Below are 27,282 nucleotides of genomic sequence, written 5' to 3' on the forward strand. Positions count from 1 at the left end.
TGTCTGAATCCCGTCTGACTTTCTGAATCCCCCCCCCACTCCCCGAATTCCCCCGATTGTCCGTTTCCCCCCCGACTGTCCGAATCCCCTCCGACTGTCCGAATCCCCTCGACTGTCCGAATCCCCCCCGACTCCCCGAATCCTCCCGATTGTCCGTTTCCCCCCCGACTGTCCGAATCCCCCCAACTGTCCGAATCCCCTCCGACTGTCCGAATCCCCTCCGACTGTCCGAATCCCCCCGACTGTCCGAATCCCCTCGACTGTCCGAATCCCTCCCGACTCCCCAAATCCCCCCGATTGTCCGTTTCCCCCCCGACTGTCCGAATCCCTCACGATTCTCCGAATCCCCCCCGACTGTCCGAGTCCCCTCCGACTGCCCGAATCCCCCCCGACTGACCGAATCCACTCCAACTGTCCGAATCTCCTACCACTGTCCGAAACCAGTCTAACTTTCTGAATCCCCCCCGACTCCCCGAATCCCCCCGATTGTCCGTTTCCCCCCCGACTGTCCGAATCCCTTCCGACTGTCCGAATCCCTTCCGACTGTCCGAATCCCCTCTGACTGTCCGAATCCCCCCGACTGTCCGTATCCCCTCCGACTGTCCGAATCCTCTCCGACTGTCCGAATCCCCTCCGACTGTCCGAATCCCCTCCGACTGTCCGAATCCCCTCGACTGTCCGAATCCCCTCCGACTCTCCGAATCCCCCCCGACTGTCCGAGTCCCCTCCGACTTCCCGAATCCCCCCCGACTGACCGAATCCACCCCGACTGACCGAATCCACCCCAACTGTCCGAATCTCCTACCACTGTCCGAATCCCGTCTGACTTTCTGAAATCCCCCATTTCCCCGAATCCCCCCGATTGTTCGCTTCCCCCCCGACTGTCCGAATCCCCTCCGACTGTCCGAATCCCCCCGACTGTCCGAATCATCTCCGACTGTCCGAATCCCCTCGACTGTCCGAATCCCCTCCGACTCTCTGAATCCCCCCCGACTGTCCGAATCTCCTACCAATGTCCGAATCCCCTCTGACTTTCCAAATCACCTGACTGTCCGAATCCCCTCCGACTGTCCGAATCCCCTCGACTGTCCGAATCCCCTCCGACAGTCCGAATCCCCCCGACTGCCCGAAACCCCTCCGACTGCCGAATCACCCCCCCCCCCCCGACTGTCCGAATGCCTCCCGACTAACCGAATCCCCCGCCCCGATTGTCCGAATCCTCCTGACTGTCCGAATCACCCCGACTCTCCGAATCCCCTCTGACTTTCCGAATCACCTGACTGTCCGAATCCCCCCGACTGTCCAAATCACCCCGACTGTCCGAATCCCCCCGACTGTCTGAATCCACACGATTGTCCAAATCCCCAAGACTCACCGAATCCCCCCGATGGTCTGAATCCCCTCTGACTGTCCAAATCCCCTCCGACTGTCCGAATCCCCCCCGACTGACCGAATCCCCTCGACTGTCCGAATCCCTCCCGACTCCCCAAATCCCCCCGATTGTCCGTTTCCCCCCCGACTGTCAGAATCCCTCCCGATTCTCCGAATCCCCCCCGACTGTCCGAGTCCCCTCCGACTGCCCGAATCCCCCCCGATTGACCGAATCCACTCCAACTGTCCGAATCTCCTACCACTGTCCGAATCCAGTCTAACTTTCTGAATCCCCCCCGACTCCCCGAATCCCCCCGATTGTCCGTTTTCCCCCCCGACTGTCCGAATCCCTTCCGAATGTCCGAATCCCTTCCGACTGTCCGAATCCCCTCTGACTGTCCGAATCCCCCCGACTGTCCGTATCCCCTCCGACTGTCCGAATCCCCTCCGACTGTCCGAATCCCCTCCGACTGTCCGAATCCCCTCCGACTGTCCGAATCCCCTCGACTGTCCGAATCCCCTCCGACTCTCCGAATCCCCCCCGACTGTCCGAGTCCCCTCCGACTTCCCGAATCCCCCCCGACTGACCGAATCCACCCCGACTGACCGAATCCACCCCAACTGTCCGAATCTCCTACCACTGTCCGAATCCCGTCTGACTTTCTGAATCCCCCCATCTCCCCGAATCCCCCCGATTGTTCGTTTCCCCCCCGACTGTCCGAATCCCCTCCGACTGTCCGAATCCCCCGACTGTCCGAATCCCCTCCGACTGTCCGAATCCCCTCGACTGTCCGAATCCCCTCCGACTCTCTGAATCCCCCCCGACTGTCCGAATCTCCTACCACTGTCCGAATCCCCTCTGACTTTCCAAATCACCTGACTGTCTGAATCCCCTCCGACTGTCCGAATCCCCTCGACTGTCCGAATCCCCTCCGACAGTCCGAATCCCCCCGACTGTCAGAATCCCCTCCGACTGCCCGAAACCCCTCCGACTGCCCGAATCCCCCCCCCCCCCGCGACTGTCCGAATGCCTCCCGACGAACCGAATCCCCCGCCCCGATTGTCCGAATCCTCCTGACTGTCCGAATCACCCCGACTGTCCGACTCCCCTCTGACTTTCCGAATCACCTGACTGTCCGAATCCACCCGACTGTCCAAATCACCCCGACTGTCCGAATCCCCCCGACTGTCTGAATCCACACGATTGTCCAAATCCCCAAGACTCACCGAATCCCCCCGATGGTCTGAATCCCCTCCGACTGTCCAAATCCCCTCCGACTGTCCGAATCCCCCCCGACTGACCGAATCCCCCCGACTGTCCGAATCCCCCGACTGTCCGAATCCCCTCTGAGTTTCCGAATCACCTGACTGTCCGAATCCCCTCCGACTGTCCGAATCCCCTCGACTGTCCGAATCCCCTCCGACTCTCCGAATCCCCCCCGACCGTCCGAGTCCCCTCCGACTTCCCGAATCCCCCCCGACTGACCGAATCCACCCCAACTGTCCGAATCTCCTACCACTGTCCGAATCCCCTCTGACTTTCCAAATCACCTGACTGTCCGAATCCCCTCCGACTGTCCGAATCCCCTCGACTGTCCGAAGCCCCTCCGACAGTCCGAATCCCCCCGACTGTCCGAATCCCCTCCGACTGTCCGAATCCCCTCGACTGTCCGAATCCCCTCCGACTCTCCGAATGCCTCCCGACTAACCGAATCCCCCGCCCCGATTGTCCGAATCCCCCTGACTGTCCGAATCACCCCGACTGTCCGAATCCCCTCTGACTTTCCGAATCACCTGACTGTCCGAATCCCCCCCGACTGTCCAAATCACCCCGACTGTCCGAATCCCCCCGACTGTCTGAATCCACACGATTGTCCAAATCCCCCCGACTCACCGAATCCCCCCGATGGTCTGAATCCCCTCCGACTGTCCAAATCCCCTCCGACTGTCCGAATCCCCCCCGACTGACCGAATCCCCCCGACTGTCCGAATCCCCCGACTGTCTGAATCCCCTCAGACTGTCCGAATCCCCTCCGACTGTCCGAATCCCCCCGACTGTCCGAATCCCCTCGACTGTCCGAATCCCTCCCGACTCCCCAAATCCCCCCGATTGTCCGTTTCCCCCCCGACTGTCCGAATCCCTCCCGATTCTCCGAATCCCCCCCGACTGTCCGAGTCCCCTCCGACTGCCCGAATCCCCCCCGACTGACCGAATCCACTCCAACTGTCCGAATCTCCTACCACTGTCCGAATCCAGTCTAACTTTCTGAATCCCCCTCGACTCCCCGAATCCCCCCGATTGTCCGTTTCCCCCCCGACTGTCCGAATCCCTTCCGACTGTCCGAATCCCCTCCGACTCTCCGAATCCCCCCCCCGACTGTCAGAGTCCCCTCCGACTGCCCGAAACCCCTCCGACTGCCCGAATCCCCCTCCCCGACTGTCCGAATGCCTCCCGACTAACCGAATCCCCCGCTCCGATTGTCCGAATCCCCCTGACTGTCCGAATCACCCTGACTGTCCGAATCACCCCGACTGTCCGAATCCCCTCCGACTCTCCGAATCCCCCCCCCGACTGTCAGAGTCCCCTCCGACTGCCCGAAACCCCTCCGACTGCCCGAATCCCCCTCCCCGACTGTCCGAATGCCTCCCGACTAACCGAATCCCCCGCTCCGATTGTCCGAATCCCCCTGACTGTCCGAATCACCCCGACTGTCCGAATCTCCCCGTCTGTCCGAATCCCCTCTGACTTTCCGAATCCCCCCGACTGTCCAAATCACCCCGACTGTCCGAATCCCCCCGACTGTCTGAATCCACATGATTGTCCAAATCCCCCCGACTCACCGAAGCCCCCCGATGGTCTGAATCCCCTCCGACTGTGCAAATCCCCTCCGACTGTCCGAATCCCCCCCGACTGACCGAATCCCCCCGACTGTCCGAATCCCCCGACTGTCTGAATCACCGCGACTGACCAAATCTACACCGACCGTCCGAATCCCCCCGACTGACCGAATCCCCTCCGACTGTCCGAATCTCCTACCACTGTCTGCATCCCGTCTGACTTTCTGAATCCCCCCCCCACTCCCCGAATTCCCCCGATTGTCCGTTTCCCCCCCGACTGTCCGAATGCCCTCCGACTGTCCGAATCCCCTCGACTGTCCGAATCCCCCCCGACAGTCCGAATCCCCCCCGACTCCCCGAATCCTCCCGATTGTCCGTTTCCCCCCCGACTGTCCGAATCCCCCCAACTGTCCGAATCCCCTCCGACTGTCCGAATCCCCCCCGACTGACCGAATCCCCTCGACTGTCCGAATCCCCCGACTCCCCAAATCCCCCCGATTGTCTGTTTCCCCCCCTACTGTCCGAATCCCTCACGATTCTCCGAATCCACCCCGACTGTCCGAGTCCCCTCCGACTGCCCGAATCCCCCCCGATTGACCGAATCCAGTCCAACTGTCCGAATCTCCTACCACTGTCCGAAACCAGTCTAACTTTCTGAATCCCCCCCGACTCCCCGAATCCCCCCGATTGTCCGTTTCCCCCCCGACTGTCCGAATGCCCTCCGACTGTCCGAATCCCCTCGACTGTCCGAATCCCTCCCGACTCCCCAAATCCCCCCGATTGTCTGTTTCCCCCCCGACTGTCCGAATCCCTCACGATTCTCCGAATCCACCCCGACTGTCCGAGTCCCCTCCGACTGCCCGAATCCCCCCCGATTGACCGAATCCAGTCCAACTGTCCGAATCTCCTACCACTGTCCGAAACCAGTCTAACTTTCTGAATCCCCCCCGACTCCCCGAATCCCCCCGATTGTCCGTTTCCCCCCCGACTGTCCGAATCCCTTCCGACTGTCCGAATCCCTTCCGACTGTCCGAATCCCCTCTGACTGTCCGAATCCCCACGACTGTCCGTATCCCCTCCGACTGTCCGAATCCCCTCCGACTGTCCGAATCCCCTCCGACTGTCCGAATCCCCTCCGACTGTCCGAATCCCCTCGACTGTCCGAATCCCATCCGACTCTCCGAATCCCCCCCGACTGTCCGAGTCCCCTCCGACTTCCCGAATCCCCCCCGACTGACCAAATCCACCCCGACTGACCGAATCCACCCCAACTGTCCGAATCTCCTACCACTGTCCGAATCCCGTCTGACTTTCTGAATCCCCCCATCTCCCCGAATCCCCCCGATTGTTCGTTTCCCCCCCCGACTGTCCGACTCCCCTCCGACTGTCCGAATCCCCCCGACTGTCCGAATCCCCTCCGACTGTCCGAATCCCCTCGACTCTCCGAATCCCCTCCGACTCTCTGAATCCCCCCCGACTGTCCGAATCTCCTACCACTGTCCGAATCCCCTCTGACTTTCCAAATCACCTGACTGTCCGAATCCCCTCCGACTGTCCGAATCCCCTCGACTGTCCGAATCCCCTCCGACAGTCCGAATCACCCCGACTGTCCGAATCCCCTCCGACTGCCCGAAACCCCTCCGACTGCCTAATCCCCCCCCCCCCCCCGACTGTCCGAATGCCTCCCGACTAACCGAATCCCCCGCCCCGATTGTCCGAATCCTCCTGACTGTCCGAATCACCCCGACTCTCCGAATCCCCTCTGACTTTCCGAATCACCTGACTGTCCGAATCGCCCCGACTGTCCAAATCACCCCGACTGTCCGAATCCCCCCGACTGTCTGAATCCACACGATTGTCCAAATCCCCAAGACTCACCGAATCCCCCCGATGGTCTGAATCCCCTCCGACTGTCCAAATCCCCTCCGACTGTCCGAATCCCCCCCGACTGACCGAATCCCCTCGACTGTCCGAATCCCTCCCGACTCCCCAAATCCCCCCGTTTGTCCGTTTCCCCCCCGACTGTCCGAATCCCTCCCGATTCTCCGAATCCCCCCCGACTGTCCGAGTCCCCTCCGACTGCCCGAATCCCCCCCGACTGACCGAATCCACTACAACTGTCCGAATCTCCTACCACTGTCCGAATCCAGTCTAACTTTCTGAATCCCCCCCGACTCCCCGAATCCCCCCGATTGTCCGTTTTCCCCCCCGACTGTCCGAATCCCTTCCGACTGTCCGAATCCCTTCCGACTGTCCGAATCCCCTCTGACTGTCCGAATCCCCCCGACTGTCCGTATCCCCTCCGACTGTCCGAATCCCCACCGACTGTCCGAATCCCCTCCGACTGTCCGAATCCCCTCCGACTGTCCGAATCCCCTCGACTGTCCGAATACCCTCCGACTCTCCGAATCCCCCCCGACTGTCCGAGTCCCCTCCGACTTCCCGAATCCCCCCCGACTGACCGAATCCACCCCGACTGACCGAATCCACCCCAACTGTCCGAATCTCCTACCACTGTCCGAATCCCGTCTGACTTTCTGAATCCCCCCATCTCCCCGAATCCCCCCGATTGTTCGTTTCCCCCCCGACTGTCCGAATCCCCTCCGACTGTCCGAATCCCCTCGACTGTCCGAATCCCCTCCGACTCTCTGAATCCCCCCCGACTGTCCGAATCTCCTACCACTGTCCGAATCCCCTCTGACTTTCCAAATCACCTGACTGTCCGAATCCCCTCCGACTGTCCGAATCCCCTCGACTGTCCGAATCCCCTCCGACAGTCCGAATCCCCCCGACTGCCCGAAACCCCTCCGACTGCCGAATCACCTGACTGTCCGAATCCCCTCCGACTGCCCGAATCCCCCGCCCCCCGACTGTCCGAATGCCTCCCGACTAACCGAATCCCCCGCCCCGATTGTCCGAATCCACCTGACTGTCCGAATCACCCCGACTGTCCGAATCCCCTCTGACTTTCCGAATCACCTGACTGTCCGAATCCCCCCGACTGTCCAAATCACCCCGACTGTCCGAATCCCCCCGACTGTCTGAATCCACACGATTGTCCAAATCCCCAAGACTCACCGAATCCCCCCGATGGTCTGAATCCCCTCCGACTGTCCAAATCCCCTCCGACTGTCCGAATCCCCCCCGACTGACCGAATCCCCCCGACTGTCCGAATCCCCCGACTGTCTGAATCACCGCGACTGACCAAATCTACCCCGACCGTCCGAATCCCCCCCGACTGACCGAATCCCCTCCGACTGTCCGAATCTCCTACCACTGTCTGAATCCCGTCTGACTTTCTGAATCCCCCCCCACTCCCCGAATTCCCCCGATTGTCCGTTTCCCCCCGACTGTCCGAATGCCCTCCGACTGTCGGAATCCCCTCGACTGTCCGAATCCCCCCCGACTCCCCGAATCCTCCCGATTGTCCGTTTCCCCCCCGACTGTCCGAATCCCCCCAACTGTCCGAATCCCCTCCGACTGTCCGAATCCCCTCCGACTGTCCGAATCCCCCCGACTGTCCGAATCCCTCCCGATTCTCCGAATCCCCCCCGACTGTCCGAGTCCCCTCCGACTGCCCGAATCCCCCCCGACTGACCGAATCCACCCCAACTGTCCGAATCTCCTACCACTGTCCGAATCCAGTCTAACTTTCTGAATCCCCCCCGACTCCCCGAATCCCCCCGATTGTCCGTTTCCCCCCCGACTGTCCGAATCCCTTCCGACTGTCCGAATCCCTTCCGACTGTCCGAATCCCCTCCGACTGTCCGAATCCCCCCGACTGTCCGAATCCCCTCCGACTGTCCGAAACCCCTCCGACTGTCCGAATCCCCTCCGACTGTCCGAATCCCCTCTACTGTCCGAATCCCCTCCGACTTCCCGAATCCCCCCCCGACTGACCGAATCCACCCCAACTGTCCGAATCTCCTACCACTGTCCGAATCCCGTCTGACTTTCTGAATCCCCCCGACTCCCCGAATCCCCCCAATTGTCCGTTTCCCCCCCGACTGTCCGAATCCCCTCCGACTGTCCGAATCCCCCCGACTGGCCGAATCCCCTCCGACTGTCCGAATCCCCTCGACTGTCCGAATCCCCTCCGACTCTCCGAATCCCCCCCGACTGTCCGAGTCCCCTCCGACTGCCCGAAACCCCTCCGACTGCCCGAATCCCACCCCCCGACTGTCCGAATGCCTCCCGACTAACCGAATCCCCCGCCCCGATTGTCCGAATCCCCCTGACTGTCCGAATCACCCCCACTGTCCGAATCCCCTCTGACTTTCCGAATCACCTGACTGTCCGAATCCCCCCGACTGTCCAAATCCCCCCCGACTGTCCGTATCCCCTCCGACTGTCCGAATCCCCTCCGACTGTCCGAATCCCCTCCGACTGTCCGAATCCCCTCCGACTGTCCGAATCCCCTCGACTGTCCGAATCCCCTCCGACTTTCCGAGTCCCCTCCGACTTCCCGAATCCCCCCCGACTGACCGAATCCACCCCGACTGACCGAATCCACCCCAACTGTCCGAATCTCCTACCACTGTCCGAATCCCCTCTGACTTTCCGAATCACCGGACTGTCCGAATCCCCCCGGCTGTCCAAATCCCCCCCGACTGTCCGTATCCCCTCCGACTGTCCGAATCCCCTCCGACTGTCCGAATCCCCTCCGACTGTCCGAATCCCCTCCGACTGTCCGAATCCCCTCGACTGTCCGAATCCCCTTCGACTCTATGAACCCCCTCCGACTGTCCAACTGTCCTTATCCCCTCCGACGTCTGACTGTCAGAATCCCCTCCGACTGTCCAAATACACCCCGACCGTCCGAATCCCCCCAACTGTCCAAATACCCCCCGACTGTCCGAATCCCCTCCACCTGTCTAAATCCCCCCCGACCGTCCGTATCCCTTCCGACTGTTTGAATTCTATCGACTGTCCGAATCCCCCCCGACTGTCCGAATCCTCCCCGATTGTCCGAATTCTCCCGGCTGTCCGAATCCACCCCGACTGTCTGAATCCCCCCCGATAATCCGAATCCCCTCCGACTGAACAAATTCGCCTCCTGAAGTCGATCGAATAACTCCATCAGATGTTTTAAATGTTCTTTCCATGTCTGGCTGACAATTCCAGATCGTCGATATATACCACACAATTGGGTAATCCTGAAACGACTGTATTAGTTAATCGTTGAAATGTGGCTGGGGCGTTTTTCGTGCCAAATGGCTTAACTTTGAATTGGTATATATCGTCTGGAGTCACAAAAGCTGAAATCTCCCTCGCCCTTTCGGATAGTAGCCTTTAAGTAAATCCAGTTTGGAAGTAAAAGCTGATTGTCCCACTTTCTGAATGCAATCCTCCAAACGTGGGATAGGATAAGAGTCCGTTCTTGTTACTGCATTAACCTTTCTATAGTCCACACACAACCATTGGGTACCGTCTGGTTTAGGTACCATCACTATGGGTGAGCTCCATTGGCTGCAACCCACTTCAAGGGCAGCACGGTAGCCTTGTGGATAGCACAATTGCTTCACAGCTCCAGGGTCCCAGGTTCGAGTCCGGCTTGGGTCACTGTCTGTGCGGAGTCTGCACATCCTCCCGGGTTTGCGTGGGTTTCCTCCGGGTGCTCCGGTTTCCTCCCACAGTCCAAAGATGTGCAGGTTAGGTGGATTGGCCATCCTAAAGTGCCCTTAGTGTCGAAAATTGCCCTTAGTGTTGGGTGGGGCTACTGGGTTATGGGGATAGGGTGGAGGTGTTGACCTTGGGTAGGGTGCTCTTTCCAAGAACCGGTGCAGACTCAATGGGCCAAATGGCCTCCTTCTGCACTGTAAATTCTATGATCTATGAATTATGCCAATTTAAAGCATACTCTCAATCACTTTGTTAAGCTGTGCCAATTTTAAAGGGTTAAGTCTATATGGATGTTGTTGGATTGGAACAGCATTTCCCACATCTACATCATGTATAACCATTTTAGTACTTCCCAATTTATCTCTACAAACTTGCTCATGTGATATCAATAACTTTCAGGTAAGTCCATTTTTCCTCTGGAAGGTAACTCAACAATTTATCCCAATTTTTAAGAACATCCTCATTTTCCAATTTTAATTTGAGGTATGTCAAATTCACAGTCATCTGGATTTAGTTCGTCACTTTGAGTTAGAATCATTAAAACCTCCTTTTTCTCTCCTTCCCTTTCAAAGTACCTTTTCAGCATATTTACATGACACACTCGGTGAGTCTTCCTTCTATCTGGTGTTTTTACCACACAATTCACCTCACTTAATTTCCTTTCAATCTGATACAGTCCACAAAACCTAGCTTTTAAAGGCTCACCTACCACTGGTAACAACACTAAAACTTTATCTCCACTGGCAAAACTACGAACCTTGGATTTCTTGGGCGAAATTCTCCCCCAACGGCGCGATGTCCGCCGACTGGCGCCCCAAACAGCGCCAATCAGACGGGCATCGCGCCGCCCCAAAGGTGCGGAATGCTCCGCATCTTTGGGGGCCGAGCCCCAACATTGAGGGGCTAGGCCGGCGTCGGAGGGATTTCCGCCCCGCCAGCTGGCAGAAACGGCGTTTGATGCCCCGCCAGCTGGCGCGGATATGACATCCCCGGGCTGCGCATGCGCGGGAGTGTCAGCGGCCGCTGACAGTTTCCCGCGCATGCGCAGTGGGGAGAGTCTCTTCCGCCTCCGCCATGGTGGAGGCCGTTGCGGAGGCGGAAGGGAAAGAGTGCCCCCACGGCACAGGCCCGCCTGCGGATCGGTGGGCCCCGATCGCGGGCCAGGCCACCGTGGGGGCACTCCCCGGGGTCAGATCGCCCCGCGCTCCCCCCCAGGACCCCGGAGCCCGCCCACGCCGCCTTGTCCCGCCAGTAAATACCTACTTTAATTTACGCCGGCGGGACAGGCAATTTCTCGGCGGGACTTCGGCCCATCTGGGCCAGAGAATTGAGCGGGGGGGCCCGCCAACTGGCGCGGCCCGATTCCCGCCCCCGCCCAATCTCCGGTACCGGAGACTTTGGCAACCGGCGGGGGCGGGATTCACGGCGGCCAACGGTCATTCTCCGACCCGCTGGGGGGTCGGAGAATGACGCCCCTTGTCCGCTACCCATTTCTTAACATTTTGTGCAACCATTAAATGTTGTCTAGCCAATTCACCTGCTCTATTTAATCGTTCCCTAAAATTTGACACGTAATCCAACAATGTAATTTCCAATTTCTCACTCACCAATTTTTCCTTAATCAATTTAAGTGGTCCTCTTACCTCATGACCAAAAATTAGTTCAAAAGGACTAAATTTGGTTGTCTCATTAGGTGCATCCCTAATTGCAAACAGTACGAATGGAATTCCCTTATTCCAATCCTCTGGATAATCATGACAATACGCCCTCAACATTGTCTTTAATGTCTGATGCCACCTTTCTAACGCTCCCTGTGATTCTGGATGGTACGCAGTTGATTTAAATAGTTTTATTCCTAAGCTATCCATAACTTCTTTGAATAACCTCGAGGTAAAATGTAATCCTTGATCCGATTGTATTTCTGTGGGTAGTCCATTTCGAGTAAAGAATTTAAGTAACTCCTCCACAATCTTTTTAGCTGTAATATTAGGTACTGGAATGGCCTCTGGAAACCTAGTTGGCACATCCATTATAGTCAAAAGATATTGATTCCCACTTTTTGTTTTTGGAAGCGGTCCTACGCAATCAATTAGGACCCTTGTAAAAGGGTCCTCAAATGCTGGAATGGGTTTAAGGGCGCTGGTTTTATCACTGCTTGAGGTTTCCCTACCACTTGACATGTGTGACATGATTGACAAAATTTAACTGCATCTTCATGTAGTCCAGGACAATAAACAAGTTTCTGGATTTTAGCTTGCGTTTTTCTTATTCCCAAATGACCTCCCACTGGTACCTCATGTGCAACTCGCAACACTTCCTTTCTGTACCCTACCAGCAATACTACTTGATGAACTTCTGCCCACTTTTCATCCGCCTGCATATATAAAGATCTCCATTTTCTCATCAAGACATTTTTACGGTAATAACACTCTGGTATACACGCAGATTCCTCTTCCGTGTATGCTTTCTGATCCATCCATTTTATTTCGACATCTTTCTGTTGTAACTCCGCCAATTTTCCTGAACTAAAAATATCTGCCTCATCCTCCACCTGTCCTTGTTCTTTTTCAACCATCTGATCAAATATCGTTTCTGATAATTGCACTTCAACTTCACCTTCACTCTTTGATTTCTCCTCTTAGAACATAGAACATAGAAAATACAGCACAGAACAGGCCCTTCGGCCCACGATGTTGTGCCGAACCTTTGTCCTAGATTAATCATAGATTATCATTGAATTTACAGTGCAGAAGGAGGCCATTCGGCCCTTTGAGTCTGCACCGGCTCTTGGAAAGAGCACCCTACCCAAACTCAACACCTTCACCCAACACCAAGGGCAATTTGGACATTAAGGGCAATTTATCATTGGCCAATTCACCTAACCCGCACATCTTTGGATTGTGGGAGGAAACCGGAGCACCCGGAGGAAACCCACGCAGACACGGGGAGGACGTACAGACTCCGCACAGTCAGTGACCCAAGCCGGAATCGAACCTGGGACCCTGGAGCTGTGAAGCAATTGTGCTATCCACAATGCTACCTCTTGTCTTAACCTGTGACTTTGCGACCTTGTTACTACACAATCCGGAAAAATCCCAGGATATTCGTCCTTCAGCACTTCAGTTGTCTGATTTTCCACTGGCTTATCAACCACAGTAGGCATCACTCCCACCTGCGATCCAGCTATAACATTACCCAAGATAAACTGTATTCCTGGACAAGAGAGTTTCTCCATTACTCCTACTGCCACTTCACCACTCTTCACTGGACTTTCCAACCTTACCCTATATAATGGAACGCTACTCCTCTCAACCTGAATTCCACATATTACCACCTTTTCTGGCAACATTCTTCCCAAACGACATAACTCCTCATCACTTACCATTAACGATTGACTAGCTCCCGTATCTCTTAAAATTGTGACTTCTTTACCTGCTCCTCCTGATGCACATGAGTAAACTTTACCCACACAAATAAATTCTTTAAAGAGATCTGGCACCTTCTTATCAATCAACTCTTGATCAGGCTGTACAATCTTTTGCACCTCCTTCGCTTCACTTGGGCTTTCCTTTACCACTTTAACAAACCCTTATCCTGTTTTACCACATCAGCCTTCCCAGTGCTTTTCTTCAACCACCAACACTCAGCCTCCTATTATATTCCTTATACACCTATGACTGTGTGGCCAAACTCCCCTCCAACTCGATTTTCAAATTTGCTGATGACACCACCGTAGTGGGTCGGATTTCAAACAATGACGAGACAGAGTACAGGAATGAGATAGAGAATCTGGTGAACTGGTGCGACGACAATAATCTCTCCCTCAATGTCAACAAAACGAAGGAGATTATCATCGACTTCAGGAAGCGTAGTGGAGAACATGCCCCTGTCTACATCAATGGGAACGAAGTAGAAAGGGTCGAGAGCTTCAAGTTTTTAGGTGTACAGATCACCAACAGCCTGTCCTGGTGCCCCCATGCTGACACTATAGTTAAGAAAGCCCACCAACGACTCTACTTTCTCAGAAGACTAAGGAAATGTGGCATGTCAGCTACGACCCTCACCAACTTCTACAGATGCACCATAGAAAGCATTCTTTCTGGTTGTATCACAGCTTGGTATGGATCCTGCTCTACCCAAGACCACAGGAAACCACTAAAGGTCGTGAATGTAGCCCAATCCATCACGCGAACCAGCCTCCCATCCATTGATTCTATCTATAATTCCCGCTGCCTCGGAAAGGCAGCCAGCATAATTAAGGACCCCACGCACCCCGGACATGCTCTCTTCCACCTCCTTCCGTCAGGAAAAAGATACCAAAGTTTGAGGTCATGTACCAACCGACTCAAGAACAGCTTCTTCCCTACTGCCATCAGACTTTTGCATGGACCTACTGTGGTAGTATGCATTAGGGGTCATGTGGGACTGTGAAGCCGTGATGTCATTGGCTGACAGATCCCGGGTCCTGGTTGGCTGTTGACCTCTAGCTCCGCCCTGAAGGCGGAGTATAAGAACCAGGAGTTCTCCCCCGCAGGCCAGTCTGTTACTGAACTGCGGGGAACAAGTCACGCTTAATAAAGCCTCATCGACTTCATCTCTATTCGTTTCTCGTGAGTCTTTGTGCACTACACCTACCTCGTATTAAGTTGATCCTTTCTCTCCACCTTGCTATAACTGTAACATTATATTCTGCAGTCTCTCCTTCCCCCCTTATGTACGGTGTGCATTGTTTGTACAGCATGCAAGAACAATACTTTTCACTGTATACTAATACATGTGACAATAATAAATAAATCAAATCAAACTGTGACTTTACATGGCTTAGTTTATTACAGTGAAACATTTGAAACTTTTCATTTCTTTTTCACCCTCCTGGATTTCTTTTTTAATCCGAGGTACCCTCTCCTTTTTATCTCCCATCAGATCACCTTTACCTTTACCACTTGAGTATTTCTCATGTCCCCAGTTTCTATCCCTCACAGGCTGAAACTGATGTCGGAAACCAAGCTTTGATTTACTAATTCATAATCATCTGCCATTTCTGCTGCTAATCGCGCAGTTTTAACCCTCTGCTCTTTCACATGAGTTCTCACTACATCAGGAATTGAATTTTTAAACTCCTCCAAAAGTATAATTTCTCTGAGAGCTTCATACGTTATGTTTATTTTCAAAGCCCTTATCCACCTATCAAAATTACTCTGTTTGAGCCTTTCAAACTCCATGTATGTTTGACCAAATTCTTTCCTTAAATTTCTATACCTGTGTCTGTAGGTTCATATGCACCTTAGATGAATTTTTTCACCTCCTCATACGTCCCAGATACCTCCTCCGGTAGTGATGCAAACACTTCACTAGCCCTACCTATCAGCTTTGTTTGAATCAGTAATACACACATATCCTGTGGCCATATCATTTGTTTAGCTACCTTATCAAATGAAATGAAAAAGGCTTCCACTTCCTTCTCGTCAAACCTTGGGAATGCTTGGACATATTTAAATAGATCACCACCAAGCCTTTGACGATGACACTCTTTCTCACTATCCTCATCACTATCATCCAAAAGTACGTTTCCCTTTATGCCTGCCAATTTTAACTGACTGTCAGGTTTCATGGCCATTTTTTGAAGTTCAAACTCTCTCTCTTTATCTTTTTCCCTGATCTGTATCTCCCTTTCTCTTTCTTTTTCCTCTCTATCTCTTTCGTCTTCAAGCTGCTTTAATTCTTTCTCATGTACCATTTGTTTAATTTGCAACTGAATTTTTGCCATTTCCAATGAGTCAAACTCTATCTCAGGCAACTTTAAATGCTTAGCCACCGCCATAATTACCTCATCCTTTCGCATTTTGTCAGGTAATGTTAACTGCAATGTTTTTGCCAAATCTAACAGTCTGCTTTTAGTCTCTGTCCGTAAGGTACTGCGTGTGACCGTCTCCAGTCCCAAAAACTTCACAACCTCTGAAAGAGCCATTGTCCACAACACACTCCCTACTTAAACTAGAATACCACACCTGAAAAGCAACCACAATATGCTCACCCCTCACTGTCTTTAAGTTCACTAAGCCAACCCAGATTTCCATACCCAGATGTGTGTTGTCTGTTCCTTAGCTTTATGTTTGTTTGCCACGGATCCTGTTGGTCTTGTTTATTGAGCAAGTATAAAGGTGTATGCTGGGTTATGAACTACTTGTGTCTGACTGACCTTACCCACATTCAGGCGTCCTGGCCACATGACCAGCCCAATTCCATTGCGAATGTCTCAGGATGGTGTGGATGTCTCTGAAGGCAGCTCAAGCGAGGAAACGCCTGAACATCTTGACCGGCTACCCGGTCCAAATCTCACACGTGCAGAGCAGAGTAGGCAGGACTATTGATCGATAGACTTGCGCTTTGGGTGGGAAGATTTACACACCGTCATTCCCAGGCTGATGTTTGAAGCCTGCCACAACACACTTTCTTTGTCCAACATCGATAGAGGCGCCTTGAGAGCAGGCTGACAACTCATTTTGGCAACGTTATCAGCTTTGACATAACACTATCTTTCATTCCTCCTGTTAACCACAGTTGAACCACATGTGATATGAGCTGTAAAAGAATGGGGGCGGGAAACTCCAAGTCTCCGCGCTCGGCGCGGGGGCAGAGAATGGGGCGTCAGACCCGCGATCGGGTCCGACGCCTTCCCGTGATTCTCCGGCCACAAGCGACCGCCGTGCGCGTGCGCAGACCCGCGGCCGGATCCCGTGCAGGGCCCCGTATCGGCTGCTGGAGCTGCAAGGAGCACTCCAGGCCCCCTTCAAAATGGAGAATCACTCTGGACTTTCTCCACGAACGTCCAGAGTGATTTGTGCCCGTTTTCTGGCGGGTGTGGGGCCCCGTTATCAGAGAATTCCGCCCTGGATACTTGTTGCAAATGTTGCCTTCATTCTTCAAACGGTTACATTGCTTGTGTGCCGTAACATCTTACGGGGGGGGGGTCTTGTGGCATAGTGGGTGGTACCCCTGCCTCTGAGCCAGAGGCTCCGGGTTCGCGTCCCACCCCAGGGCATGATAGCCAAGGACGGTGCGTCCATGACGCAGCCAAACAGGTAGAGTCTCAACCTGCAAACTCTTTCAGTACGCCAATGGCTTGTTTTAAGAGTGGGAGAGATATTCTCAGCCCCATGCCGGATCTTAGCTCCACCTAAACTGATTCCACTTCCTGATTTTCAGAGCTATGATCCTCTCCCGACTGCCTTGATCCCATCTTCGGTAATGTGGGCTGCCATTTCCTCTTTTTGTCCCTTTGACCATCCCTTCTGAATGATAATTGCCTTGGTCACTTTGGAGTCCTTAATAACGATTAGACTTCGTAAATTCTATCGGTGCTCTTAGTTACAAGGACTGGGAGGCCCAGAATCATAGATTCCCTACAGTGCAGAAGGAGGCCATTCGGCCCATTGAGTCTGCACCGACCCTCTGAAAGAGCACCCTAGCTAGGCCCAATCCCCCACCCTATCCACGTAACCTGAACTCGGGACAATTTAGCTTGGTCAATCCACCTAACCTGCACATCTTTGGACTGTGGGAGGAAACCGGAGCACCCGGAGGAAACCCACGCAGACACGGGGAGAACGTGCAGACTCCGCACAGTCAGTCACCCGGGTCCCTGGCACTGTGAGGCAGGCTGAGGCCTCCACACAACTTTATTGCCGACCGATCTCTGTATTGTCAGCAAGTATGGCTACGACACAAGCAGTAACTTCAGCTAGGTAATTAATATCTTGTGCAAGATCGAGGCCCCAATACTGATACCTGTGAACCCTGTTGGTTGCATGTTGTCTACCTGAAGCTGATGCATTTATCCTGACTTTATGTTATCTGTTGCCTCGACAATCTTCTGTCCATGCTCCGAAATAGCGGCCAACAGTGGGGATTTTCCCTTCCCGCACACCCAGGTCCAGAATTTCCCACTCAAGGACATCGCACCGGAAATCTTGCGCTCCCACTCGCTCACGCCGATTCCCGTAGGTAGCTGAGAGTTGGTGAATGCATTGGTTTTGATCTTCCTGAATTCCTTGGATTCTGGAACAGTTCCCCAGGATTTGATTGGCAATCACGACCCTGCCGTTTAAATGAAGAAGAATAAACCAAACAGGAGGGAATAGGTCACTTAGCTTAAACTCTGTAGCAGGTCGAAAGTTAGAATCTGGAATTAGAGGCATGAGAACAGGGCAGGTCTCCTGTGTCCTGTCCCCCTCACCACACCCTCTCCTACTCCCCGCTCTCCCCTCCTCAACCTCCCCCCTTCTTCCCCCCATCTCCTGACCTCCTCTCTCCACCCCCTCATTCCCTCCTCTCCCTTACTCCATCTACCCTCTTCCCCTTATCCTCTCCTTCTTCTCGCCTCCTCTGAATCCTCTACTCCTCACGTTCCCCCCTTCTCCTATTCCTCTCCATTTCCTCCTCCTTCCCTGCCCTCACTCCCAGCCCCTCCTCTCCTTCGCTTCACCTGCTGCTCTTCCTCCCCTCTCCTCTTCCACTTCCAACCCCATTCCTCTTCCTCCTCCCCCTCTTCTCATCATCCTCACCACCTCCCCCTCCGCCCCTCCTCGCATCCTATTCTTCCTCCTCCCCTTACAACCCTCGTCCTCCGCCCCCATCTCCGCGCGACTCCTCCTCTTCCTCTCCTTCTCCTCTCTGGCCCTCTGCCACCTCTGGCATTATATCCTCTGGCATTTCAAAAGCTCATCTAAAAGCTTCTTCAGTGCTTTGAGGGACCAACCTGTCAGGCAGTGAGTCCCACATTTCCACCACCCTGTGGGTGAGGTCTACCATGTGTTGGCGGCGAGGTGGATCATGTATTGGTGGTGAAGTACATCTTGTGTTGGTATGAGGGCGGCATGGTGACACAGTGGTTAGCACTGCTGCTTCAAAGCCCCTGGTTCAATTCCCACCTTGGGTTACTGTCTGTGCGGAGTCCGCACGCCCTCCCCGTGTGTGCGTGGGTTTCCTCCGGGTGCTCCGGTTTCCTCCCACAGTCCAAAGATGTGCAGGTTAGGTGGATTGGCCGTGATAAAAATTGTCCCTTAGTGTCCAAAAGGTTAGGTGGGGTTACTGGGTCACAGGGATAGGGTGGGGGAGTGAGCTTAAGTAGGGTGTTCTTTCTCAGGGCTGGTGCAGACTCAATGGGCCGAATGGCCTCCTTCTGCACTGTGCATTCGATGATTCTATGATATGACGTATTGTTATGAAGTATAACACATGTCAGTGATGAGGTATATCGCATGTTGCTTGTGAAGTTTATCATGTGTTGATAGTGAGTTGTATCACGTGTTGGTGGTGAGGTACATCATATCTTGGGGTGACATATATCGCATGTTGAGGTGACGTATATCGCATGTTGCTGTGAAGTTGTATCATGTGTTGATGGTGAGCTGTATCGCGTGTTGGTAGTGGAGTATATCGCATGTTGGGGCGGGATAACATCCCTCATCCTCTCCACCTCCCTCATTCCCCATCCCCTCCACCACCCTCATCCCCATTCCCTCCACCAGCCTCATTCACTCTTCCACCCTCATTCCATCCACCTCCCTCAACCCCATTGTCTCTACCACCCTCATTCCCTCCACCAACCTCATTCCCTCCACCACCCTCATTCTCTCTTCCACCCTCATTCCCTCCACCTCCCTCATCCCCATTCCCTCCACCACCCTCATCCCCAGTCCCTCCACCACCCTCATCCCCTCCACCACCCTCATCCCCATTCCCTCCACCAACCTCATTCCCTCCACCACCCTCATTCCCGCCACCAACCTCATTCCCTCCACCACCCACATTCCCTCTTCCACCCTCATTCCCTCCACCTCCCTCATCCGCATTGCCTCCACCACCCTCATCCCCAGTCCCTCCACCAACCTCATCCCCTCCACCAACCTCATCCCCATTCCCTCCACCACCCTCATCCCCTCCACCACCCTCATCCCCAGTCCCTCCACCACCCTCATCCCCAGTCCCTCCACCACCCTCATCCCCTCCACCACCCTCATCCCCATTCCCTCCACCAACCTCATTCCCTCCACCAACCTCATTCCCTCCACCACCCTCATTCCCTCCACCAACCTCATTCCCTCCACCACTCTCATTCCCTCCACCAACCTCATTCCCTCCACACCCTCATTCCCTCTTCCACCCTCATTCCCTCCACCTCCCTCATCCCCATTGCCTCCACCACCCTCATTCCCTCCACCAACCTCATTTCCTCCACCACTCTCATCCCCTCCACCACCCTCATCCCCATTCCCTCCACCACCCTCATTCCCTCCACCAACCTCATTCCCTCCACCACCCTCATTCCCTCTTCCACCCTCATTCCCTCCACCTCCCTCATCCCCATTCCCTCCATGACCCTCATCCCCATTCCCTCCACCACCCTCATCCTCCATTCACTCCACCGCCGTCATCCTCCATTCCCTCCACCACCCTCATCCTCCATTCACTCCACCGCCGTCATCCTCCATTCACTCCACCATCCTCATCCTCCATTCACTCCACCACCCGCATCCTCCATTCACTCCACCTCTCTCATCTCCCATTCCCTCCACCACCCTCATCCCCCATTAGCTCCACCACCCTCATTCCCATCCCCTCCACCTACCTCATCCCCATTCCCTCCACCACCCTCATCCCCATTCAATCCACCACCCTCGTTCCCTCCACCACCCTCATTCCCTCCACTACCCCCATTCCATCCACCACCCTCATTCCCTCCACCAACCTCATTCTCTCCACCACTCTCATTCCCTCCACCACCCTCATACCCATTCCCTCCACCTCCCTCATTCCCCATCCCCTCCAACACCCTCATTCCCCATCCCCTCCACCACCCTCATTACCCATCCCCTCCACACCCTCATTCCCCATCCCCTCCACACCCTCTTTCCCCATTACCTCCACCACCCTCATTCCCCATCCCCTCCACCACACTAATCCCCATTCCCACCACCAACCTCATTCCCCATCCCCTCCAGACCCTCATTCCCCATTCCCTCCACCACCCACATCCTCCATTCACTCCACCACCCTCATCTCCCATTCCCTCCACCACCCTCATCCCCATTCCCTCCACCTCCCTCATCCCCATTACCTCCACCACCCTCATTCCCCATCCCCTCCATCACCCTCATTCCCCATCCCCCACCACCCTCACTCCCCATTCACTCCACCACCCTCATCTCCCATTCCCTCCACCACCCTCATCCCCATTCCCTCCACCACCCTCATCCCCATTACCTCCACCACCCTCATTCCCATTCCCTCCACCACCCTCATTCCCCATCCACCCACCGCCCTCACTCCCCATCCCCTCCACCACCCACATCCTCCATTCACTCCACCACCCTCATCTCCCATTCCCTCCACCACCCTCATCCCCATTCCCTCCACCTCCCTCATCCCCATTACCTCCACCACCCTCATTCCCATTCCCCTCCATCACCCTCATTCCCCATCCCCCACCACTCTCATCCCCATTCCCTCCACCACCCTCATTCCCCATCCCCTGCACCACCCACATCCCCCATTCACTCCACCACCCTCATCTCCCATTCTCTCCACCACCCTCATCTCCTATTCTCTCCACCAACCTCATTCCCTCCACCAATCTGATTCCCTCCACCACCCTCATTCCCTCCACCACCCTCATTCCCTCCACCACCCTCATTCCCACCTCCACCCTCACCCCCCATTCTCTGCACCGCCGAAACACACCACGTGCACCATCTACAAGAAGAATTGCAGCAATCTCACCAAGGCTCCTTCGTCAGCACCTTTGAAACCTGTGACCCCTGCCACCCAGATGGACAAGGGCAGCAAATTCCTGGGAACACCACCACCTGCAACGTCCCCTCCACTCATCATGTTTCAAAAATATATCAGCCGTCCCCTCACTATCGCTGGGTCATCGCAGGGCAGCACGGTAGCATTGTGGATAGCACAATTGCTTCACAGCTCCAGGGTCCCAGGTTCGATTCCGGCTTGGGTCACTGTCTGTGCGGAGTCTGCACGTTCTCCCCGTGTCTGCGTGGGTTTCCTCCGGGTGCTCCGGTTTCCTCCCACAGTCCAAAGATGTGCGGGTTAGGTGGATTGGCCATGCTAAATTGCCCATAGTGTCCAAAATTGCCCTTAGTGGTGGGTGGGGTTACTGGGTTATGGGGATAGGGTGGAGGTGTGGACCTTGGGTAGGGTGCTCTTTCCAAGAGCCGGTGCAGACTCGATGGGCCGAATGGCCTCCTTCTGCACTGTAAATTCTATGATTCTATGAAAATCCTGGAACTCCATGGGCAGCATGATAGCATAATGGTTAGCACGGTTGCTTCACATCTCCAGGGTCACAGGTTCGATTCCCGGCTGGGTCACTGTCTGTGCAAAGTCTGCACGTTCTCTGCGTGGGTCTCCTCCGGGTGCTCCGGTTTCCTCCCACAGTCCAAAGATGTGCAGGTTCGGTGGATTGGCCGTGATAAATTTCCCCTTAGTGGCCAAAAGGTTAGGTTGGGCTACTGGGTTACGGGGATATGGTAGATAGGTGGGTGATCTTTGTAAGGGTCGGAGCAGAAACGATGGGCCGAATGGCCTCCTTCTGCACTGGGAGTTCTACGATTCCATGATTCTAACAGCACTGTGGGTGTACCTACACTACACAGACGGCAGCGGGTTCTATGAGGCAGCCTACCACCTTCTCAAGGGATACTTTTTAAATGTTGCACCAGCCAGTGACGAGCCTGTAACCGGAACGAATGCCTTTTGTTTGAATTTAATGCGTCCAATTTTTTCTTTTCCAATTAAGGGGCAAGTTAGCGTGGCCAATCCACCTAACCTGCACGTCTCTGGGTTGTGGGGGGGGCGAAACCCTCGCAGACACGGGGAGAACGTGCAAACTCCACACGGACAGTGACCCGGGGCCGGGGTCGAATCCGGGTCCTCGGCGCCTTGAGGCCGCAGTGCTAACCACTGAATGAATACGTTTTTAAACTGGACTGGTATTCTAGAGGCCCAGTCTAATGGTCTTGGTGTAGGGGGTTAAGATTCCACCACGTCAGCCGGTAGAGTTTGAGTACATCAAGAAATGTGGATTGTAAAGCTCATCTCAGTGACCATAACCATGACTGTTGTTAAAAACCGATCTGGATCGCTAATGTCACATTCAGAAAGGGAACCATACTCGGTCCGGTGAGGGGTGGGGGTGCAAAGTGGTTAGCACTGCTGTCTCATAGCTCCAGGGACCCGGGATCGATTCCGGCCTTGGGTTCCCTCCGGGTGCTCCGGTTTCCTCCCACAGTCCAAAGGTGCGCAGGTCAGGTGGATTGGCCGTATGAATTTGCCCCTCGGTGGGGAAGCAGGGATAAGGTGGGAGATTGGGCCTAGGTAGGGTGCTGTTTCAGAGGGCTGGTGCAAACTCAGTAGATTGAGTGGCCTCCTTCTGCACTATGATTCTGTGATTCTGTGACTCGATGGGCCGAATGCACTCTGGGAATTCTACGGTTCTCTGGTTCCACATGTGACTTCAGATCCACAACAAAGGGGTTGAATCTCGGCTGGCCCTCTGCAATGACCAATCAGCCACTATGTTCAAGGGCAATTCGGAATAACCAACATTTGCCTTTGACCAGCGACGCCCACTTGGCATGAATGAATTTGAAAAACAACCACGCTTGGCGGGGCGAGGTGGCGGGATGAGTGTGATGGATTGTGCACGGGTGCACGTTGCCGTGAGGTGCGTGAGTCACGGTGAGGGACCTTGCAGTTTTGAAGAGGTGTCCTTCAATGGTTGAATTGTGGTCTATCAATGTGGGGGTGCACGGGCTGGAAATGGTGCAGGTGGGCAATAAACTGGGCTTCAATATGGAAATACAGCATCCACTGAAGCTGTTAGAGGTTAAAATATTCACTCGAAGGCCTGAGTGTAAGTAAAAAAGCAGTTTATTATCTCGGAATTCTGGGAGATAAGGCCTGAGGCTCCACAGCCTATTGACAGCACCTTCTCTCACTTGAGCTGAGGCTCACATGGGTTAATATACAGATTGAGGGGGCGGAATTAGTTGTATTTTCATTTACATACAATCAATAAATATTCGTGTCACACTTCATTACATGCAGTCAATCAATTTTCTTAGCATCCCAGTTATCACAGATATGGTTAAAGTGGGTGTTGTCTTACCGGCCCCTAACTTCACACAGAAGTCGTTCAAAACTAACACAAGGCTATGTCCTGTCTGCCGCTGTGGACCTTGAGCTTATTAAGGAGACATTGCATTCCTTGTTCTGTGAAGCTGTTGTCAGCGGCTGTTAAAATACTCCCTATACGGGCAGCATGGTGGCGCAGTGAGTAGCACTGCTGCCTCGTGGCGCTGAGGTCCCAGGTTCGATCCCGGCTCTGGGTCACTGTCCATGTGGAGTTTGCACATTCTCCCTGTGTTTGCGTGGGTTTCACCTACACAACCCAAAGATGTTGCAGGCTAGGTGGATTGACCACGCTAAGTTGCCCCTTAATTGGAAAAAATGAATTGGATAATCTACATTTAAAAATAATAAATACTCCCTATACATACCTGGTTCTCATGAGGTAGTTTACACAGTTTGTAACTTATTGTTCGGGAATGTGGCTAGTTCGACCATTTTGTGTCTTTAGTATTGCTTTAATAGCTAACAGCCATATTGTGTCCTTTCTGATATTAACAAGCATTGTATATGCACTATCTATTCCTACAAATTGCTTCTTCTAAACAGGCACCTAAGCCAATGAGTAACTTTTGCCTCGCCAGAACTATTCAAAAGTAATATAGGAGCACAAATGTAGTTACAGGGCCACCTATAATTTATATCAGAGTCCAGTATCAGAAAATGCCCTCCAACGAAGCCTTTGTGAACAGCTTAAAATAGTGCCGAGGGAGTCACTGAAGTATTGAGATCTCAGGATTTAGAGAGACTGATTAGTGTGAACGAGTGGTCAGACTGTGGCCCTGGAGGGGGGAGGGTGGGGGGGGGGGGGGGGGGCGGGGGGGGGGGGGGGGGGGGGTTATGGGGGGAGGGGGGAATGGTGCCTGCTCTGACATCCAAAAACACAGCAGAGGTACACAACTTCATATCCCTTAATTTGGGAAGAGGAGCCCTTGCCGAGGGATCCCAGAGACTTTGCAATCATGCCTATTCTCCAAAATGCAGATAAGGGGCTGTACTCTACATTCCCCCAGGCAGGGTATTTCTTGGTGGCACCCCATTCACTGGCAGCGTGTGTAATATCCCACTCGGGACCTATGGGGTCGGAATGCTTGTTTTCCCTTGCGGAGCACGATCTCCCCCACTAGGAGCGGGGTGTCTCAATTCCAGTGTGTATAAGGTCTCCCAATAAAAGGCACCGGTACCAGAGGGAACGGAATTCTCCTTCTTCTCCCACGTGCACAAGGCTGACTCACGGATAGAATTTGTTGTGGTCGGGAAAAGCGGGCTTCCAGGGGTAACAAAGGCGGAATTCCCCGCGACTGTAATCTCCGACCATGCGCCGCATCACATTGACGTGTGGCTGGAGACGGTTCAGCATCAGGCTGAGACCTCTTTCTGAGCGCTGGCCAGCTCTGGCCAGTGCACCACTCCATCCCCCCGTCCCACCGCACACACATGCACACACTCAAGGAACCCAGTGGTAGGTGGAACCAGTTTAGGCGTCATTTTGAACTGGGTCAGGCATGCGTGGGGGACCCCCTCTGCAATAACCATAAGCTATTTTTGGGATGTGAGGGGCGGGGGGGGGGGGAGCGGGACAGAGGAATGCTGACAGTGGAGGACATGTACGTAGACAATGGACTTGCGACGCTGAGGGATCTCACTGAAAAGCGTCAACTCCGGAAAGGGAACAAGCTCATATATCTGTAGCTGCATAACTTTCTCCGTAAGCGTTCCCCCGAAGACCCACACACACAGGCCTAGACACGATGGAGAGGCTGAACTGACTAGGAGATGGTCAGTGTGGGGACATATCCAGGAGGTTCACAGAAAAGGGCAGGTTTCCACTGGATGAGATCAGACGAAAGTGGGGAGAACAACTGGGAGTGGAGATAGGGGGAGGACTCTGGATCGAGGCACTGCACAGAGTCAACTCTCCCTCCTCCTGCACCAGGCTAAGCCTGGTGCGGCTTGAGGCAGTGCACAGAGCGCACCTCAACAAGACACGCATGAGCGGGTTCTTCCCGGAGGTGGAGGACAAGTGTGAAAGGTGCCGGGGGATCCGGCCAACCACACCCACATGTTCCGGTTGTTGTACTCTCAATAGCGACGCTTAGAGTGTAAACGGTAAAGAAGGCTTTAATTAGCTAAGCACTAGCCTGGTGCCGAGACGGGTGCTAACAGCTGCACCGCCCACGAGGCAGCCCCTTATATACTGCTCCCAGGTGGGCGGAGCCGGAGGCGGAGTCCCCCAGGGTTCCAAGCCCGGTCTTAAAGGGGACATCACCTTACATGATGACAAGGGTACAGTGTAACAGTAACCGTTCATCACACCGGTCCTGCCTCAGACTCCGGGAATTCTGGAGGGCCTTCTTCGAGACCATGTCCAAGGTGGTGGGGGTCGAGGTGGGGGCCAGGCCTGCCTGTGGCGGTCTCCGGGGTGTCAGAGCACCCAGAGCTGTGGACAGGAAAAGAGGCGGGCGGCCTGGCCTTCGCCTCACTGGTCGGCAGGTGGAGGGTGACTCCTGCTCGGGTGCAAGTCGGCAGCACCGCCCCAGGCCTCCGAATGGATCTCCTATCTGGCCGAATTCCTGAGGCTCGGAAAAAAAAAATCTAATTTGAAATAAGAGGGTGCGAACAGAGATTCCACATCACCTGGAGCAAATTCACAAACCTATTCACAGACAGGCTCTGCCAACCCTGGCGGCTCGCCACGGTCTGCCCCATTGTGGCTGCACCCTGGGTGATGCTCCTCAGTGACTAGGCCATGCTATGCAATGCCTCAGAAATGCCCACCTGTGATAGAGCTGGGTACCCACAACTTTTAATAGATTGTGGTATGGGGAGCACACGGCCCACTCTACAGGAGTGGGACAGCAGAAATGGAGAAGTATTTTTTAAAGCAAAACAATGTTTATTCTATGAACCTTAACCTTTTTAAAACATCTTAGCAACCATTAATTCAAATACAACCCCCAAAGAATACAACACTAAGTAATCCTTAAGCTGTCCTTTTAACATCCACAAGACTTTAAAAAATCCTTCAAACAGAAGCACATCAGGTTAAAGTCACTACTGAGAGCAGTTATTAGTTTTAAATCACCAAAGGATCGATTTCCAGTCTTTAGATTACAGAGGGAGACTCTAATACACCTTCTGGCTGTGACTGCAGCTATCCAGCTCTGAAAACGAAATTAAAACACACTCTGCAGCAAACAGCCTGAAACGAAAGTAAAAAGCTGACAGACAGCCCAGCTCCA

This window comes from Scyliorhinus torazame, chromosome 31 (assembly GCF_047496885.1).
Source record: "Scyliorhinus torazame isolate Kashiwa2021f chromosome 31, sScyTor2.1, whole genome shotgun sequence".
In the NCBI taxonomy this organism is placed as follows: Eukaryota; Metazoa; Chordata; class Chondrichthyes; order Carcharhiniformes; family Scyliorhinidae; genus Scyliorhinus; species Scyliorhinus torazame.